The sequence below is a fragment of the Drosophila melanogaster genome, chromosome X (genome assembly GCF_000001215.4).
Source record: "Drosophila melanogaster chromosome X".
In the NCBI taxonomy this organism is placed as follows: Eukaryota; Metazoa; Arthropoda; class Insecta; order Diptera; family Drosophilidae; genus Drosophila; species Drosophila melanogaster.
In genome coordinates, this window is record NC_004354.4 from 21,148,621 (window position 1) to 21,159,136 (window position 10,516).

The window sequence follows — 10,516 nt, forward strand, 5'->3', positions numbered from 1 at the left end:
ATCGGAGTCAAAGGTTGCGCTGGTGCAGGAGCCGCGAATGCAGTGTCCCCATGTGGCGTAGCAAACTCTCTCGTCATGCCTAGGGGCACGCTAACTACAGACGGGGTGAGCTGTTGTCAGAGAGGATGCTGGAGGCAAGAGTCGCCACCCTAAACCAGTCAACAGAGGTATACACATTCGATAATAACAGAGCTCGTACTGATATCAACGTGACAATCGTTAACGAGGCAGCACCTATGTGGGCCACATATGAGTGGAGAGTGGACGAGTGGAAATTAGGTGACCACAACATCATTACTTTTGTGGCCGAACCAACTACCGCAAGCGCAGTTGAGAGCATAGCTCCTGTGTCATCCTGCAATGCACGTTGGCGATTGTTCAAGGAGGAAATGGTGAGTAGAGCAGCCGAACTTCCGGAAAACTTCTCAGAGTCGCCGTTGGACCAGCAAGTTTCGACCCTGCGCAGTATAGTATATAATGTATGTGATAGTGCAATCTCGACGAGCCGTCTCTATCTCCTGGTTCCACCAATATACAGGGGCCCTTTGTCGGCTATGCGTCCTGCTCGTTTGCATGCTGGCGTTGCAAGTGGCCTTCAGCTGCCTCATCTGCGCCACTGCCGTCAGCTTAGCTTCCTTCTCTGCTCACCGTGGTTAGGAACTGCTCTCAGAACAACTGCGTGTCCAGGGTGTCCGTCTTGTATTTCATCCTGTCTTGGGGTGCTATCTGTGCTTGGGACGAGGAAGGGCTCGCTAAGTATCGCAAGCTCCGCACTGCGTTCTCGCATCGCCTGCACTGGCAGGTCTTGGGCTTGCTGTGCAGTGATTTAAATTGAGCTGAATCAAACGAATCATTGTGGTGCCTTTGGCCAATGGGCACTTCCGAGTGCCTGCTAGGTGGTTTGTCGCTTGGCTTCCTCTGCTTGCGCACAGACCCCACTTAGCCTCGTTGGGGCACTCTGCGGCGTTGTGTCCAGTAGACCCGCATCTGAAGCAGGCCTTCCTCTCCAGGCATTTGAAGCATCTTTGGTTCCTTGATCAGACATTGGGACCATCCTACCCTCAGCTTGACACGCTTGATCAGCAGGTCCGCCAGATTTGCTGGAACTGATATTACAGCAGTATTCCCTCCATACTGCGTTACTCGGAGGCTCTTGATTGCCACCACTGCTGCTGCCTGGGACTCCATGGCCCTCCTTATCTTGTCCTTAGTAGTTAGCTCGTCTAGATTGCTCCTGGTTCCGTATTTAGCGGCGATTCGATGATGCCATCGACCAAGAATTTGCATCACGGAACGCGCACTGAAAAAAATCTGTGATTATCCTGTCCTTAGATTTATTTATTTAGATTTTAGATTTATAAGCGGGTCCTACCTGTAGATACTTTTATTTACTTTTTATATTTTTTGTTTAGTGTGGAGTCCTGCGTTTTTTCTTCGCTTTTTGTGTTTCTCATTGCTTGTCGGGAAACCTAAATGTGAGTCCGTGATCCGTGGAATTACTCGGGCTGCACGGTCGCCGCGAGATAAAAGAGGAAGTGCAAAAGTTAAAAAAAAAAACGAACAGAACCTCTAGGTCAACCGATGTCCATAACTGGCAGGTTTCACAAAAGGCGATAGCTAGTCCAGTTGACGGTCGGAAGTCCACCGGCGATGATCAGTTCCATTTCCCCAGGATAAATCTGAAAAGGGACTAGGAAATTTTTTAACAGTTTTCTTATTTTGTCTTTTTTTATAGTTAAGTATTATGTATTTCCATATTTATTCAATTCAATAATTCTATGTATTTAGGCGTATTTATTTATTTAGTCATTCATTTATTTATACATATAAGTATTACATTGATTTATTTATTTAGGTATATTTCTTATGCAACATTTAGTTATTCATATTAGAGATTAAACTAGAGTAAAGTCGAAGAATGAGAGTTCGGGTGCTGGGCACGACCACCATTTAAGGTCGAAAGGTGCTCCTGTTGTCGACGAAGACGTGATCTGGTCAACAGATTTCGAGGGTGCGGCCGGTCTGTCGCGTATGTCGCTGGCTGGGAGTCTACCCAAAACGCAGGTAATTTGGCGGACTTGTTGGTCGGGTAAGGGATCAATCGCCTCCACGTTAGGTTCACGGCTCGCTGAGAAATAGAAATTTCAAAACTTTATGTGAAGAGATGGGTTAGCCACAGGTTCAGTACCAACAGGTCCAAGAGAGGAAAAGTGCCGTACGCGACACTACAGCGGAGTCGGCGGTAAACGCAGCTCTGCACAAGCGCATCTCAGGAGTCCGGAGTTAGCACTTGTTTTGAATCCAACTTAGACAAATCAAAGGCCGCTGCTTCCGACTGAAGTTCCTACAGCGTCAACAGCGGTGTCCGTGAGAGGAGATCTTGAGGAACTCCCATGTCCTCCTATCGGGAAGAGCGAAGGACAGTGCAGAGTGGAGACCTGGGCCCAGTTGGCTGGGCAATCCGAGAGCAGGAGGGATTCGCCCAGGCACGAGTCCTGAAAAGTAATCGTAGAGAAAAAATTAAGTAATTCTAAGTCTAGGCTAATATTCTTACCAGCGGAAGAACGAATGCGGTGGTACTTAGAGATCCGAAACCGGATCTTCAAGGAAGACCAAGTGGGCGGCGTTCGGCTAGTAAGGGAAACTCAAGTACGTTTAAAAAACATCAGAAAACTAGGAAACAGGTTTCTCAGCCGCAGATGCCATCTAATGCTGAGACACCATCATTGTCTTCACTTGGTAATAACCGATAAAATCGATAAAAATTTACACGACTACTAAAATTATGAAAAATATAAAAAAAAATTATAGAATCTATAGAAATTCAAAAGACTAATAAATTTGTGAAAAAATATCAACATATTTTTTAAAAGTGTGGGCGCGGCAGTTTTATGCGGCATGTGGGCATTAAAGTTGGGCGTGGTCAACAAACTTGCGCTGCGCCTTTGTCTCTAGATTCTGTATGCTAAATCTCAACGTTCTTGCTTTTATAGTTCCTGAGATCTCGACGTTCATACGAACGGACATACAGACGGATTATAATCATCGGGTACGGGTATAGTAATCTGGAAGAATTCACGCAATTGAAAAGTACTCATAGAAAACTAAAATAATAATAATAATATTTGCATTTTTCCTGCTGGCCAACACCCCAAGTTAACCATAAGGAACACTACTTTGAATATTTTGACCAACAAATGCTTCCAGTTTATTTCAGACAAAATTTCGGACGAAGTTGAATGTTAGTGTTTTCTTTTTACAAAGAGAGTCGAACAGTTCTTCGTGCATTCGTGTTATTGCATTAAGTTGTTGTGCTCTTCTCTAAAAGAGTTGCTGTTAGTGTGTCCTTCTGCTAGGAATTTGCTATTTCGGACGTATTCTGACTATTCCTTCTTTCAGGAATTTTGTGCGTTCGTCTTCTTGTAGAAAGTTGGTGTTTTTTCTTCTTGCAAAGAGTCGAACCGTTCTTCTTGCAGACAGTTTTTGTGCTCTTATAGAGAGTTGGTGTGCTCTTCTTTAAAAGTGTTGGTGTTTGTGTGTTCTTCTTCTAGAGATTTGCTTTGTTGGTCTTTCCACGAGATCGTTTTCGGACTCTTCTTCTTTAACTTCGTGTTTTTGCTGTTTGTTTTTCTCTTCTTCTAACGTGTGTGGTTTATATTGTCGTCGTCATCGCTTTCGGAGTCATCCTTTACCACATAGACCTCATCGTTTTCATCGTCCTCATACTTAATCCGCTCCACGAGGATAGTTTCATCCACATCAGACCACTCGATCCTCCTCCTATTCGGGGGAGCAGTACCAGAAAAAGTGGAATTGAGGGAACTGGGGGTGGCGTTCGAGACTTGGAGAACCTTCGATTTGAATATAAAAAGGTTGAGCGATTCTATGGCTCTCTTGGCCTCGATTAAACTAGTAAACTGGATATACCCGCATGTATCGATCACCAGCGAGCCAAGAATTCGGCCATAGGGAAAGCAGAGCAAAGACAGCTCCTGGCGGGTGCAAGGCGGTAGGTTTCTTACAAGGATCCTGCTCTTCAGATGAGTCGGTCCACAGGTAAGTTCAATTCCCGAGATATCAATTCCAGACATTTTATCTTTTTGTTTTACTTTGACTTTCTCTAGCTTTTCCGGATGATGATTAAAATGTGACAAATTCTTCAAGGCCCTAGTAATAATATGCATGCTCTCAGTCTTTTAACTTTTATAGTTCCTGAGATCTCGACGTTTATACGGACAGACGAACATGTCTAGATCGGCTGGGTTATTGATCCTTATCAATAATAGATATACTTCATATAGTCATAAACGCTTCCTTCTGCCTTTTACATACTTTTCTACGAATCTAGTATACCCTTTTACTGTACGACTAACGGCTATAAAAAAAATATATTTTCAAACCGTCGCTAACATCAGACAAAGCAAAAATTGCACTCTAAAAATTCCGATGGTTGAATTTATATAGCCAGCCAAATGGCAGTAGGCCGCTACTGAATCCAAGCACTTATTGTTTATTATAATTATTATTATTAGTATTATTATTATTATTATTATTATTATTATTATTATTATTATTATTATTATTATTATTATTATTATTATTATTATTAATATTATTATTATTATTATTATTATTATTATTACTATTATTATTATTATTATTATTATTATTATTATTCTTATTATTATTATTATTATTATTATTATTATTATTATTATTCTTATTATTATTATTATTATTATTATTATTATTATTATTATTATTATTATTATTATTATTATTATTATTATTATTATTATTATTATTATTATTATTATTATTATTATTATTATTATTATATTAAATTGTCCTACTGTCTGCTGGAGGAGTTTTTGCTATTTAGCTTTACCACCGCGACATAATTAGTTCATTTACTGTTCTCATACCTTATTTTGTTAGTTTTATTCCTTTTTAAATTTGTAGCCAATTGTTGCGTTTTGCCTTTTGTGTTTTGTATGATTTGGCATTTACTAATGGTAAACCGATTTTCATTTGTTTATTTATGTTCTTTTACCTTATTTTTGTGTTCTCATTTATTTATTTATGAAGATCATTTTTTTTTCTTAATATACATATAGTATAGGTCGGTTTAAATCATAGCCTTATTAGGAATGCCCCTGGAACAAAGCACTGAAGAATTAACAAACATTTTGAAAATATCTGCCTATTTGCGCTAGACCTGCAGGGTACGGCAGCATAATTTCCTTTTTTTCAGAAATCAATGAAAACTATTGTAGACATCGGAAAATATTTATTTATTTATTACATAGGTACGTACATTTCTAAAGTTTGTATTTATATTTTTTTGAAGATTAAATCTGATAGTTGACGTCCCCCATTCTCCATACATTGTGTAAACCGATTTCTGGCGTTTGTCGCGACTCTTGTTAGCATAGCAGGCGTTATTTTAGCAATTTCTTCTTGAATGTTGGTTTTCAAATCTTGTAGGGTTCTTGGACGGTTCACATAAACACGGGATTTCAAAAAGCCCCATCACTAAAAAAAAGCAATAGCAATAGGAATGACATCAAGAAGAAGCTCACACGCGTTCATCCGAGAATTGAAGTCACGTTCTGAAAGTTCCTGCACTATCGCCATCTTATACGGATGAAATTGAAGATCATCATGAAGAATTCTTCTCACATAACGATCGCATAGTCCAGGGGCAGATGCGTGTTTGCGCGCAGAACACCGTGAAGATCGCAATATTGACGCTCTGACTGCTTCAATGTTCTCAGGTGATCCTAACTGGTCGAGGAACTCTAGTCCTTCGTTTTGTCGCACTTGCAGTTTGCCTGAATGTAGTCACCCATTTAACAATTGATTTGCGGTCTGGGACGGAAGCCAATAGGGCTAAATTAAAGTGATTCTGAAATGCACGTTGTGTCTTAATAACCGAACATCCGCTTGAAAAGTAGGCCTCAACGGCAAGGGCACGCTCCTCACTATTGCAATGCATAATGGCGACTGAACCGTGTCGGGAAAAAACTTAGCACTAGCCCCTCTTGAACAGGACCACTAGCGCTCCGCTATGACATCAACTAACTGGAATGGCGCTCATTTTAAAAAAGGAAGTTTTCACGCTCTCAATTTTACGCAAGCGGAGAGAGAGAGAGAGCAATTTTGGCTGCCACCAGAAAAGAGGCTGCATAGAGCAAAAAAACAAAGTTTGGCCGTTAATCATCTTGTTATTCTAGTGGTCTTTGGTCCCACAGTATTATACTTAACATATTAGAAACGTAGCAATGGAGTTATTAGCATAAGTATAACAATTAAAAAGCCTTAAAGTGTTGTGTTATGCACTTGTACAAAGTTTGCAAATCAAAGCGTGAAATAAGGCAGGCCCGATTAGTTGACCTCAGAAATCAATGTCTGTGTTTTGGCGCTATTATTTTACTATAGCGCGATTGATTTTACAAAGTTCTCAAATATTTTATTGGTTGGCTTTTCAGCAAAAAAAAAGCGCAAACTATATGAAGAAAGAGGTGTAGACAGTAACAACAATGGCGATGACGAAAAAGTGAAAACGAAATTGAGACAGCTGTGCCTAATCCCGAAATGGCAAGACCAAGCTTATCGGAAGATTTAGCCCAGGCTGATTGCAATGAAAACGATATTGGCCGATATGTTGGACGCTCATCTCGCTTATCCTATGAAAAAAAGACCGAACTGCTCAAAAAATGCTGGACACCGCCCTAATTCAACTTGTTTATCGTTAGTCACTTGAACTGAGCAGCTTCGTTCGAAGCAATAATTTAACAATTTCACGATCTTACGTGCAAAAGAATCGTATTTATTTATGTATTGTACATATGTACATATAAACGTTGAATAAAAAACTCCTTATAATTGTATTCCTAACAAAACAACGAAATGAATTTACATTGCTCCACTTGGAAAGTTTGAATTTAGTGAAGCCTGCCACTTATAATTTTAGCTTCTTAAAATTGGCAAATAATTGTACAACAATTTGAATATATCCGAATTCTTCGAGCTTATCAGCTAATTCTGGGAAAGAAAGAAGAGTCTTACTATATGGACGAAATGCCTTTCTAATATATCTTACCTTCTTAATCCAAAGTCAATCTGAATCTTCTGTAAATAATATGTAAACGTTGATTAAAAAATTTGATATGACCTGCCTTTTAACTGTTTCACACCAATCAAACCATTGATGCGAAGATTACTTACCACTGTCACTGTGACAGTGACTGTCACTTGCTGTTCTCTCTTGCATGTTTAAATAATAGTTGCCGTTATGTTTGCGGATCACACCTTGAACGATTAGCTTATCAATTCGTCTTCAATTCGACTGCCTATATTCAAGATCTTCCTGTCTGTAGCTGTGCTCAGCGCTTTTAGGATCACCGACTTGGAGGCGAAGCCACCCATGGCGTCTATGCACTGGATCACCAGGTGGCTAATATCCGATTTTTGTTGCGACATTTGAATATCAATTTTGCTTCGTTTACAAAATAATTTAAGCTTTAACTATTATGAAATAATTTTTGTTTTGGCTTAGCAAGTTGTTGGGCTTAGCAAAATCAAATAGACTAATTCATTCTGACAACAACACACCTTCCAGTAGAAAGCATTTTATGTATTAGTAAATAATGATGAATTTACACAACTGAAAAGTTTACAAAAATTAAGCTAAGAGACTAATTAACAAAAAAAAAAAAACGATACCACACTGCAACCGCATCAAAATCTCGTGCCGCCCAAGGCCAATCCAAGTGCTATGGTCACGGTGGAGCCCACCGAGCTGCCGATGATTGCTCCGCCATTCTGGTAGCTATAGGTACCCGGGTAGTTGGGGTCCGGCCGTACGCCCATGTAGCCCGGCTGGCCGGGATGGCCCACCTGGTTGTTGTACGAGAAGGGACGACCGTTCTCGTCCGTACCGCTCACGTAGTAGGCTCCATTGTCGCCTGCTCCGCCGTAGGAACCACCCAAATCAATAATGTGTTTTATCCTAGTAGACCCAAGGAGAATTATTATTGATATACAGTAAGTCCTCCTATGTCAAGACCTGATCGGGGAAGTAAAGAGGGTGGAGTCGCAGCATTGGCTGCAGCTGCGGTTCCTATCGTTCTGGCCAGGCTGTTTGGGTGTGCATTGGACCGTTCCATGTATTTTTTAGTTTTCAGTTTTCTGAACATCACATTGGCACAATTCTCAGCGTTAACTCGCACGCTCTAGTTCTCAGCCCATGTGATGGAATGCATCCAAGTATTCCTGTGGACCATAAGTGGCAGGCCAAATACTTTTGCTTTTCGTTAGCACAGCAGTATTGTCTGCGTAAGTGGGTCTTCCCAAGTTGCTGGAAGATACAATAGCTGTTGCTCCTCCGAAAACCAGGGATGCCAACAGAGGAGCGTTAATCGTTCTGGCCGATATGCTCATCGATCGAACTGGCGAGCTCCTGGCGAGCTCCCATTATTCTAGTGTCTTTAGATATACCTAACCTTAAAAATCAAATTTAACTTTGGCAACAAATGTATCTGAGATGACTGTTCTTGATACGATTCAGCACGCAAATGAATTTTATCTCGATATTCAAAGTGCTCTGAAGATTTTAATCGCTTTACAGTGTACAACTTGTTCAGTTGAGCGATCATTGAGCAGCATAAGACGTATAAAGACTTGGCTGCGAAGTACAATGGTAGAAAGTCGTCTTAATCACCTGGCTTTTATAAGTGTTCACCGACGACTAGTTATGGACGATTTGGATGAATTCAAAAACAAAGTTTTAAAAGAATTTAGTAAAAACCCCAAAAAGTTATGTTTTTTTTTAAGTTTTGTTCCATTAAAAATAAAAATTATAGTTAAAACTGCAGGCTGCTGTTAAGGTAAATTTTTTTCAAATTGTCTAATTGGAGAATGAATTAGAGTTAGAATTAGATAACCTATTATTAAAGCTTTAAATTTTTTGAATTCTTTTATGTAGTCAAAGTTTAGTGCACATTTCTTTGATCATTTGTCATTGGTTTTGATACATATGTCTGCGTAATTTAAGATAAATTTACGATAATAGCCGATTAATTCAAGGAAAGCTATGATCTCTTTCACCTTTCTTCGAATATGGCTTTAACTTTTACAGTGTTTGGTTTTATACCATTGGGGGTTATGATGTGACCAAGAAAATTAACTTCCATTTTTAAGAATTCACCTTTATCTAGCTGCAGTTTTAAATTAGCTTCTGCGAGTTAAAACAAAAGTAGCTGTAAGGAATTCAAATGTTCAGTAGGGGAAAAAATTGAAATATGGTATATATATTTTTGATCAGGATAAATAGTTGAGTCGATCTGGCTATGTCCGTCTGTCCGACTGTCTGTATGTCCGTATGAATGTCGAGAATTTAGGAAGCATATATGAGATTAAGCATACAGATTCAAGAGACAAATACGCAGCGCAATTTTGTTGACCGATGTTATCACTCTAACACCCACCAAAACGCACAAAACTGACACGCCCACACTTTTGAAAAATGTGCTGACATTTTTTCACATTTTTATTAGTCTTGTAAATTTCTGTTGATCTGCAAGCAAAAAAACTTTTTGCAACGCCCACTCTAACGCCCTAAAACCGCCCAAATCTGCCACGCCCAAATTTTTGAAAATTCATTTGGGTATTTTTTCATATTTTGATTAGCCTTGTAAATATCTATCCATCTGCCAAAAAACTTTTCTAACGCCCACTTAAACGTCCTACAACCGCTCAAAACTGCCGTGGGCGTGGCAAAAAAATTGTTGGATATTTTTTCATATTTTTATTAGTTCTATCGATTTGCCAAAAAGTTTGTTGTCACGCCCATTCTAACGCCCTAAGCCCGCCAATCCGGTCACGCCCACACTTTTGAACAATTGTCAAATTGGTTCTCATATTATTCCCCAATATTTATATATATACCTACCAATAAAAATTATGAAATTTCGTGTCCGCATTCACACTAGCTAAGGAACGGGTATCTGATAGTCGGGGAACTCGACAATAGCATTCTCCCTTGTTTTAGCTGCGCTAGCAAAAAGCTTATTGGTGGTTGTCACTGCTAAGGTCTGTGTCCTGGGACTGATTAGTGATTCCAGACCGGTGGATTGTTTCAGCCACTTCGGATTGTTGGATTGTTTCGTCGCTGAAGGACGCCCGGGCGGCTACGTCAAACGCTGTCATTGTTGCTGCCCCCGGTGCTGACCCCGGTGCTGCACCCGCTGCTGCCCCCGCTGCTACCACTGCCATTAAAACCGTTGCCACCACTGCCATTGCCATGATGGCAGAGCTGTTGGCCACCTAGCGAACCAGATTCCGCAGCCTAGAACACGTAAACACGGATGAGCTCTCGCTTGCCATCAGCCGCTATGACGAGCTGGTAATATCGTTAATGGTCCGTTGTGGAAAACTGGAGACGCGGCTCACTATGCCGCTGCCGCCTTCCAACCCGTTGAAGACGACTGCCTCGAATGCTCCCCAGATACCT

General features: G+C 40.3%; 2 pseudogenes, besides 10 other annotated features; both read right to left on the reverse strand.

Moving 5' to 3' along the window:
* Window positions 1–493: part of a mobile genetic element that runs on past the window's edge.
* Window positions 494–1,232: a mobile genetic element.
* Window positions 1,233–2,811: 1,579 nt separating this feature from the next.
* Window positions 2,812–4,350: a mobile genetic element.
* An 871-nt stretch (window positions 4,351–5,221) lies between these two features.
* Window positions 5,222–6,116: a mobile genetic element.
* Window positions 6,117–6,245: a mobile genetic element.
* Window positions 6,246–6,811: 566 nt separating this feature from the next.
* CR45499 lies at window positions 6,812–7,553 on the reverse strand (annotated as a pseudogene).
* Window positions 7,554–7,638: 85 nt separating this feature from the next.
* On the reverse strand, window positions 7,639–8,001 carry CR32511 (annotated as a pseudogene).
* A 194-nt stretch (window positions 8,002–8,195) lies between these two features.
* Window positions 8,196–8,348: a mobile genetic element.
* Window positions 8,349–8,471: a mobile genetic element.
* Window positions 8,472–8,934: 463 nt separating this feature from the next.
* Window positions 8,935–9,307: a mobile genetic element.
* Window positions 9,308–9,310: 3 nt separating this feature from the next.
* Window positions 9,311–10,047: a mobile genetic element.
* Window positions 10,048–10,065: 18 nt separating this feature from the next.
* Window positions 10,066–10,516: part of a mobile genetic element that runs on past the window's edge.